At 39.7% G+C, this 10,211-nt stretch overlaps 1 protein-coding gene across 2 annotated transcripts in view; it reads left to right on the top strand.

Annotated features, from left to right (window-relative positions):
• The first annotated feature begins 712 nt into the window (after nt 1-712).
• Nucleotides 713-10,211, top strand: part of sybu (syntabulin (syntaxin-interacting)) — a 104,593-nt gene continuing 95,094 nt past the window's right edge. The window contains exon 1 of one of the 2 annotated variants that reach the window (XM_043689013.2): nt 713-853. The gene's annotated coding sequence lies outside the window, so the exon portion shown is untranslated. Of the gene's footprint in view, nt 854-1,295; nt 1,521-10,211 lie in introns of those variants that run through there. The other variant, XM_043689011.2, reaches the window with a different exon arrangement.

The following is a 10,211-nucleotide window of genomic DNA, read 5'->3' as shown; positions in this document are numbered from 1 at the left end:
TATATCCATAAGTAATTTGGGGTTACACCCATTGTTGTGAGAGCACTCCTCTCTTGAAGCTGACAGAGAGAGAGAGAGGTTCACGTCGACTGTGGATGTATCTGTTCTGAAGCCTTTGGGTATATTTTGTTGGCTCATGAATTGTACCTCATTGGAATGACTCTGACAAAGGCCTTCGCAGAGATGCTGAGAATGAGATGCCCCAAGATCTGTTGCATCCATTGAATTGCCTTTGATGATGTTTGTGTTATCCATATCCTATGGAACCAACTCTTGGAGGAGGAGGAAATTGTCAAGGTGCAACTAGGGACAGGGTTTTCCCTACTTGAGTAGCTCCGCTAGCATTTCATACCTTCCAGGCACTTTCCTTCCGACTGAGGATTCAATAGGCTTGTCTATTAAATAATGCACTAAGTTCATATATAACAAGTAGCTGCAGAAGAACGTCTTATTCTTTCTTTACATAACTTGCCTCTGATGCACCCAATTTCTTGCAATTTGAGTTGTGTTTTCTCTATTCTCGAATGCCAAGTGACTGTCATATCTCATGTTTCAACAAGCTCCCAGATGCCATCTTGACCTTGCCACGTTATGTTAAGTTCTATTCCGAGCATTTCCGTGCGCAATTAGAGCTGAGAGTTGAGGAAGAAGTCTATAACCCACAGCCCGTGAATATTCCAACACGTCCTGGCCCGAACCGAAACAGCAATCTTGGATCATTTCGCTTCATCCACAGGCACTACCCAGCCGGCTGAGCAATTGCAGCATGTTCTTATGTTTCAGCTTTCAGAATGTTTAAGCTCTGGGAGAATGCTGCTTCGTCATTTCCATCTTCCTGTCGATTTCATTCCAGGTAGGAGCAGAGATCTGGAAAGATTTGGACACAGCCCATGTGCATTTGGCTCACAAACGGAGGGGAGAGCGGCGCCAGGTCGCTGATTTATTTTCAATGAGGGGAAATACATTTATCCTTTTTCTGTTTGTAAAAGCGTAGTATTTGAGACAGAATACTTAGCTCGCTGTGCGCTGCAGCTCTCTGCTGTTCCCTGAGGGGCTCTCCTGATGTTTGGGCTTTCTGAAGTGAATCAAGCTGACAGACAGGTTTATCTAAGCATCATCTTCCCTCCCCAGCTCCTTACGTCTCTGAAGCCCCTGCAGTCAGCACATTTGCTCGCAGCAGAAGGTCGTGGTTTGCTTGTACGTTAGGAACAAGCAGTTTCGGCCGCTTCCTGGATGATTATTTTGGAGACTGTCACATCCCATCATCATCTGGTCGCTCCTCCCCTCCGCAGCGAGTTCACTCACTGCATCCCTCTCGCTCTCTCTCTCTCTCCTTATTGCTCTCTCTCTCTCGCTTCAAAACAGACTTTTCACCTTAATACTGGCCGAACTTCTTTTTTTTTGGCTTTGTGATTTGCTCCTGGTGTTTTTGTTTCCATTTTGTTCCCCCCGCTACCTCCTGTAGAATTCAGTAATTTTGGAGGCACAGGGAAGGATTTCTTCCTCAGCTGGTGTCGAAGGTAAGTCCTTTATTTCCTAATCATCCCCCTCATATTGTGCAAATCGGGTTCCTCGGTAAAAAAAAAATTAAATCTGGGTCATAACTGCTTTGCAACACCTTTTATTTATTGTGGAAAGGTATGGCCGAGCAGCGGGTTTGTATTTTGTTTGTTTGTTTTCAATGGGCTGTTTACACAAGTTGTGATGCTCTGCTGTACAATAAATGCCGTTCGTTTTGTTTGTCAATAACGAGGCTGCTGGAATCCTACCACCCTCTGTCACCCCTATCCGGAGGGAGAGTGAGGAATGACTGAGGTTTGGCAGGAATAGAGTCCTCATTGAAGATTTTACACTTGAGTTTCCCTTCTCGAAATTCACGGTATAGTAACTGATTTATCACAGCGTTATAATCCTGGTTATCGCTCTCCTGAGAAGGTTTAGCAAGAGCTGCTGTCCAAAGTAAAACATAAATTTGTTCCAAATGTGCTGGAGGCGAATGCCAGTTCTAATGACAGATCACTTGTTCGATATTAATGTTGCCTCAATATGTGTTGTATCAGCGAGTTTTTTTTTGTTTCAAATGTCAAGGTAGAGGGTGGGCTAAGTGTGCTATATATATATTCAATACATATTCTGGGGATAACAGTTTGTTGGCGAAGGTCAGGACTTGTTAGCTTTTACACCAATTGTCATGCCTAACTGCCTCAATGTTAATAGGCAGCACGGAGGGACAATGTTCTCTAACAATCTAGGAATGATAATTCCCGTCGAAAGGCGTTTTGAGGTTTGGGGACATGTCTGTTTCCAAAATCGCGCTGCGAAACCTTCTGTCTTGGAATCAGTGTGCCCAAGCAGCTTTTCGAGTTGATCTCAGTAGCTGCTAGAAGCAGAATACATTCATCCAGTCAGTCTAACAGAGTTATAATTGTTTTTTTTTAAATCATTAATACAATTATTGGATTTCGTATACTACCTGGAATATCCAGATTCTAGTGCAATGTGACAATCGATTTTCTTTCTGGTGGGTGTCGCTAGCTGGCCAACATTCATAGTCCATTCCAGGCTGCCCTTGAGAAGCTGGTAGGGAGTTACCTTCTTCAACTGCTGCAGTCCCTGTGGAAAGGAATTCCAGGATTTTGATCAAACCCTAGTGAAGGAACACCTTTCCAAGTCAGGATGGTGAGTAGCTAGGAAGAGGACTTGCAGGAGGTGGTGTTCCCATGTCTCTGCTGCCCATGTTCTTCTGGGTGGAAGCAGTTGTGGGTTTGGAAGGCGCTGTTTTGCTGACTTTCTGCAGTGAATCCTGGAGATGGTGAGCTCTGCTGTTACTGAGTGTCAGTGGCGGAGGGAGTGGATGCTTGTGGATATGGTGCCAATCAGGTGGGCTGCTTTGTCTTGGGTGGTGTCAAGCTTCTTGAGTGTTGTTGGAGCTGCCCTCATCCAGGCAAGTGGGGAGTATTCTTTCAGACTCCTGGTTTGTGTCTTGTAGCTGGTGGACAGGCATTGGGGAGTCAGGAGGTGAGTGAGTCGCCACAGCTAATGCTGTTTGGAATGCAAGTAGTCCTGCTTGGTAGCTTCACGAGGTTGACATCTCATTTTACCTATGCCTGGTGCTTGTCCCCCTGGCATGCCCTTCTGCACTGTCCATTGAACCAGGATTGATCCCCTGGCTTGGTGGTAATTGTTAAGAATAGTATATGCAGGCCATGAGTTTGCAGAACATGCTGGAATACAAATCTGCTGCTGTTGATGGCCCATAGCACCTCATGCATGCCCAGTATTGAGTTGCTAGATCTGTTCTAAGTCTAAAAGTGTGACACTGGAAAAGCACAGCAGATCAGGCAGCAGCCAAGAAGCAGGAGAGTCGATGTTTGGGGCATTAGCCCTTCTTATGCCTGAAACATCAACTCTCCTGTTCCTCAGATGCTGTCTGACCTGCTGTGCTTTTCCAGCCCCACACTTTTCGACTCTATCTCTCACATCCTCAGTCATCAGTTTTTCCTGTTCTAAGTCTATCTCATTTAGCACAAGGGGTGATAGTGCAACACAACACAATGGAGGGCATTCTTAATGTGAAGGTGGGACTTTGACTCTACAAGAACTGTGCAATGGTCACTCTTATCGATACTGTCATGGACAGATGTATCTGCAGCTGGCAGGTTGATAAGGATGAAGTCAAGTATGTCTTTCCCTCTTGTTGGTTCCCTCACCCATTGCCGCAAACCCACCCTGGCAGCTATGACCTTTTGGAGCCAACCAGCTCAATCAGTAGTGCTGCTGTTGAGCCACTCATGATGCTACCAGGTACTACAATGCAAAAAGTACTGTATTTCAGTTTTTTTTTCATAAGTTATTATACAGTTCAATCTGTGGAGTACATTGATAATGATAATATTTAAAAAGCTTACAATTTAGAATTGGAGACGTGCTGGTAATTGGGACTTGATAAGCAGCAGGTCAGATGCAAAACTAAAGCAGACAATATTAACTAAATGCTTTGAAGAGAGAGTACACATCAAATATTTATCACTTATTAGGAAGTATACAAGTAATGATTCATAAAGCTACAAATTTAAACTTGCTGATTAAGCAGCATGCATGATTAGAAGCTTTAGTTTGTCACTGTAAATATAAATTGTCTCTTTGAAAATCATTCTCATCTTTGTAGATCATTAATTAAGGGTAGTTCAGTAAATTCATTAGATTTATGATTACTGCATTGTTGAAGTTTTTTCACGTTTCTGGAAGTCATGCTGAAGGATGGTAGTCTTGGGAGTTGACATACTGTTCATGGACTGCATCCTATAACCTCATGCGTCAAGCAGTCTCTAAATTTCCCTGCCCATATGTTTCAATTTCAACCTTAGAACGCCTCAACTCATTGCTGTAGCAGAATCATATTTTCCATTTTTCATTCCTTCCATGTATTCTCTGGCCTATTTGAATGAGATTTCTAATGTAGTGCCAAATTTCTGTTATGGAGCCATGAACATTGGTAACTAGATTCAGACTACCCAGAATAATATTGTACATGATCCTTAAATATAGCAGAAAGTGGAATCATGAATGCCATAATTTCTGGTTGTATATTGAATTCAGAACAAGGTTATGAAATTTTGGTGTCTAACTCATGTAATTGCCCAGCTGTTCAAACATATTCATTTAAAAAAACTATATATATATATATACATTTTTATATTTATATATATAGACAGAGAGAGGCATGTAGCTTGTGGACTTATTCTAGTGGCATTATTTTGTTCCTTGGAATGTACTTTATATTAAAACATTGTGCAATTTCCATATGTTTTTTTAAAAACAGCTAAAAGAAAAATGAGAAGCATCTATATGATTTGTTGAGGCGACCAATGTTACTTCTAAATGTTTTTTCTTACTCTACTGAACTATTCCCTTGTCACTCAAAATTCTAACGACAGGCAACAGATCAGAATCACAAGGACAGTGATGAAATTGCCCTACTCCCTAATAGCACCTCGGATGCTGCCTGACCTGCTGTGCTTTTCCAGCACCACTCTGATCTAAACTCTGGTTTCCAGCATCTGCAGTCCTCACTTTTGCCTGGTTTTTAACTTTGTCCACCCCAGTCCAACACCAGTACCTCTACAACATAGGGAGTAGCAGTGCACTGAATGTACATTGCTAGTTTGCATCTAATCCCTGAGGAAGTCCAGATGCACTCACGTGCACTGTATTTGCCTCAGAAGCTTACATTTCCCAAGTGCTGATTTGTGTTCTTTGGGATCCCTCATGAAACTGCTTCTTACACTGATCTGCAGTATTGAGACTTCAGCTAAGATGCAGGCTACTTACCCAAGTGATTCCCTGGAATTGTTAGGTAAGGTAACCATATTATCCTAGTCCCACACTGGTGTTAGAGAGAGACAACCGGTAATGGTTGTCTCTGCAATTGAGGTGACGGGACAAGTTGAGAGGGAGAGACCGTAATGATAAACTTCACCAGTGCAGGAGTTAACACATGCTGTTAGCATTATTCTATATCGCAAACCAGCCATCCAGTCAATGAGCTAACCAACTACCTACTAAATGGTTAGGACCCCCATCAAGATAATTGAGACCACTAGGCATTTACAGTGTATGGTCAATGAAATGCAATAGATATAAATCATTTATCCCCCCTTTTAGTTTTCTTTAATGTTCCAAGTTTAAAGTATTAGCTAGCAGGAATGCTTTAGTTTTAAACAAAGTCAGTGGTTAGTTTATTGTACAACTATTACCAAAGTTACCAAGTGAAGGTGTGATAGAGCTATCACATACAAGATTAAAATAGAATCAGATACACAATAGCTAATAAGATGAAGTCATTTGGAGTCCAAGAAGCAACGTCCCAATCTTGAATTTGAATCATGATGATACAATTGCAATTAATTTGAGTGGGAGATCCGAAACAGGTAAATTCAAATTTTGTTTAGGGTCAAGCAAACCTGTGTTTTTGGAAGTTCCTGTACTCTTCATAGTCTATCTGACCGTGGCTATTCACATAAATAAATGTCAAATGCCCTCTACTGCCAGTATTAAATATTGCTTTGTTGGAAATCCCTTTAACCTTAGTTGATTCTGTGCCAAAACTAAACTGGCTATCATAACCATACACAATGTACAGTTTGCAGATGACCACAATGCAATGCTGTTGTCCAGTCTGCACCAGATTTGCAAGCCACTCGCAATCTTGTCAATTTTGCATCCAATAAAATGGCAGGTCCTCGAATGCTGCTAAAACAAAACTCCTTTTTCAACTTGCACTTGGTCTGCTCAATATTTCACCGCCAATATATGTTGAAGGAGAGACTCTGCAATATGTTGAACATTTCCCATACTTTAGTGTTTCATCTTTCAATAGACTACTGGTGGCATAGAGATCTAACACCAGATCAGCTGTAGCAACTTAACTTTCCGCAAGCTACAGCAGTGAGTGATAATAAACACCTCCACAAGTCAACAAAACTCCTAGTGTACAGAGTAAATGTCCATCAACACAGTTATGTATTAAGGTAAGATTTGAAGTGTGCATCAGTAAGACAAAAGTGCTAAAGAAATTTCACCAGCAATACATCTGCTGAATTTTCCCAATTCATTCAGAGGACCTTCAAACAAACTCTATTGTGCTTCTTGAAGGCAACTCCCCGGGTATTCAGGCAAAATTTCTACAAAATCAACTTTTGATGACTCTGTGCAGATAGTCAAAAAAGAATGTCCTCTACCAATTCCTGTTCTCTCAAATGACTAATGTTCCAAGGTAGGACAAATGAAACACTATAAAGACACGCTAAAGCTCTCTTTAACCTGTAACAGCATTGATTTAATGACAGTGAGGAGCGTGCTTCAGTAATTCGAAATGTGGACAACGTATCCAATAAGCTCTATTGTGCTTTGATTCGTAATATTTCAATAATTAAACAGAATGACAGCAGAGAAAAATTGAAAATTAAACAATTCAGATCACACTAGCGGATTAAACTTCTTGCCCACGTGCCCAAAGAGACACAGGTCAAAAATCATTCTGTATCATCACATAAAGACACTTGACAGAAATCGTCAAATCTAAATAGATGACATTCTTGAATACAGGGACAGGTGATGATAAAACCACATAAAATAGGAGGAGAAGAAGGTCAAGTTGAAGTATTGTGTACAGTTCTGGTCACCGCTGTACAGGAAGGATGTGATTGCACTGGAGGGATGCACAGGACATTCACCAGAATGGAGTATTTTATCTATGAAGAGAGGCTGGATAAGTTCAGGTTGTTGGGTTTTGTCAGTATAGACTTGATGGGCCAAGTGGCCCATCTTTGCTGTACTGTATGAATCAATGATTCTAGGCTATTCAGCCCATTGAGTCTGCTCCATCATTCAATATGATCATGGTTGATCTTGCCTTGTCCTTATAACTCTAGATTCCTAACTGTTTTGTTCACTGATGAGAATACTGAACTCTGCAGGAGCAGTTTTCAATTTTATTTCATTGAAAAAACCTCATGGCTCTATGCCTTACCCACAGATAACCTGTAGAGACCCCCACACTGAAACGAACACTGTTCAAATGTTCTTGGGCAGTTGCCTGTGGGATGAATGGTGGGTACCTTTCTGTCTCCACTGAATGCAAAATTCACATCATTGTTACTTCGTATCTTGTCTTTACCATCCAATACAAAGGCATTTACAAATCTTCTAATGTCTAAATATTGCAGCAAATTAGTGTGTGTATAAGGCAGGTCATAATAATTCTAAAACGTGTAATCATATTTTATAAGTGGAACAGTAAAAATGTATAATTCTTTAAACAAATTTGATTTGATTATTTCCTAGCTTTGTTTTATGGAAACTATATTATATCCAAAAATAAATTGGATTTTTCATTGAAAATGGAAAAAAATGATTTTTCATTTCAACATGTTCCTTTTATAGCTAAACTCCAGTTGATTCTGATTATCATTGTAAGTTGTGTTGAATGCTTACCATACCAGCAATATAAATACTAATATTTTAACAGTTCCATACCTTATCACTATTAATTGGGTAATTATACAGATTAGCGTTGAAGACCAGGAATCATGACACAATTTATATACAAGGTTCATTTTAATTCTGTTCAAATATTTACAAAAAATAAGATTTATTATAGCATGATTGAATTCTGACCCATTCAGTGTTGTATGATTTTACAGCATGTGCACAGAGGAAATGCATGTGGAAAGTACCAGTGGTGTAAATATTTAAATGCTCTTTGTGCTTTTTGAATAATATTCAAATAGTAGGTGAAAATAAGATTATGCAGGTGTTTTCCAATCAATATGTTGTTTTCATGTATCAGAGAAGTATTATATAACTCAATTGTGAAATACCTTTCATACTGAGCATTCAATATGTTGACACAACTATCTAGAACTTTATTTCAAAACAAAAATGTATTGAGGCGAGATTGCCGAAAATTTATGTTTTAAAAAAATACCATTTTGTAAAGTATAACTTTTCAAATTTATTCAAAAGGAAAACTTTTCTCATTAAGTATTTTGCAAGTTAGTAAATTTTAAAAGTTTGCAACCTAACAACAGCATTTAGGTATTTCAAATGCATAAAGCTGTGGATAGCTTATATATTCTTAAAGCACAGGCAGGTGGGAGGAGTTAAATTTGGGATTACGGTTGGCATATACTAGTTGGGCAGAAGGGTCTGTTTCCATGCTGTATGGCGCTATCACTCTTAATTTGAATAACGTTATTGCATGAGATTAATACTTTTCCAGTCTACAATGAAAAAATATTTGTATGTTTTCATTCTTGCCATTTCAGATTATTATTATTTATAGTTTTCAACAACACTGTTAAACTAATTACACTGGCAGAAGTGAGGCTGGGTGCAGCTTCTTCCTCCAGCTTTCCTCTCCCTAACTCCATGCCAGTTTTCCACGCTGTTTCAATTCTACTCCAAGAAGAGAGTCCAAGTCTTTTACGGGACAAGATTAAAAATTCAAAGAGGGCCCTTGAAAAGATGAATGCTTCTGCAAACTGCTTGGCCAAACAAGCATGAGCTGGGCAAACCTCCAAGTTTGCCCAGCCTCAACACAATCTGACTCACTCACAGCATATTATGGTGTGGCTATTGGAAATGCCTGCTCTTCCTGCACTGAAATTTCCATATTAATAACTGAGACAGAAGAGAAACAGATCTGCGTTCTGCTCCAAATGTCAAACTTCTACACTTGTGATAACTATTTTGGAATTTTGCCTCACTTCCTGCTTCTTAGTTTGAACTCCATTTTATTTAGTTTGCTGTCACAATGTCCCAAAGTTAACATTATCCTGTTCAAGTTAATTTAATATACAAAGAGATTTTAAGCTGCAAATTTTGCTGGAAAATAAATCACCAAAATTAATAATCAGAACAGCTTACCCTAAAATAAAAGCAAAATACTGTAGATACTGAAAATCTGAAGCAAACACAGAGATTGCTAGAGAAACTCAGCTGGTTAAGCAGCATTAATGGAAAAAGACTGTTAACATTTTGACTTCAGTATGACTTTACTTCAGAATGCAGGGTGATCCAAAGAGTTGTACGGGGCTCAAAGCGTAAATTATGTTTATCGCTCTCCTGATGCTGCCAGACATGCTGAGTTTCTCCACGATTCTCTATGTTTGTTAGAGCCCTCCTCCACTTACTACCAACCAAATCAGACAGGCAGAAGCTGAGCAGTGCTGCTAGAGTGATGATTATTGCTGAGACAAGCTGAAGACTTGGATCCTACTGCAAGTAGGCAAGGTCAAGATATCAAATTATGAGAGAGTTGAATGCTGGAGTGAAAATCACTCTGGGGAAAATATTAAGGCCATGGTGATTGAATGCCAAATCCAGGTTGAAAGGGAGATGAGCGGGTTTAAGCGTAGCTTTGCAAACTTAAATAAGGGCAAGCAACTATGTGGGCATGAAAATTGAGCTAACCAGAAAGAACTGAAATGTTAGACTAGGGATAGATCAATGTGGAAACAATATCAGACACTTACGGGGATATTTCAGAACACTTGGAATAGCTGCATTCCTACATCAAGAAAATTACTAAATTACTAAACCCACCATCAAATTGAAGGAAGAAACGTATCGTTGGGCAAAGATGAATGGCAGATCAGATGATTGATAAAAATATAAAGAAAAGCAGAGGATGGAGGAAAAAGTTAGAA

Source organism: Chiloscyllium plagiosum, unplaced genomic scaffold (genome assembly GCF_037043375.1).
Source record: "Chiloscyllium plagiosum isolate Xiang-an unplaced genomic scaffold, Cpla_swu_hap1 HiC_scaffold_4, whole genome shotgun sequence".
NCBI classification, from domain to species: domain Eukaryota; kingdom Metazoa; phylum Chordata; class Chondrichthyes; order Orectolobiformes; family Hemiscylliidae; genus Chiloscyllium; species Chiloscyllium plagiosum.
Note: the sequence above shows the minus strand (reverse complement) of the source record. Positions and strands in the feature narration are given on the sequence as shown.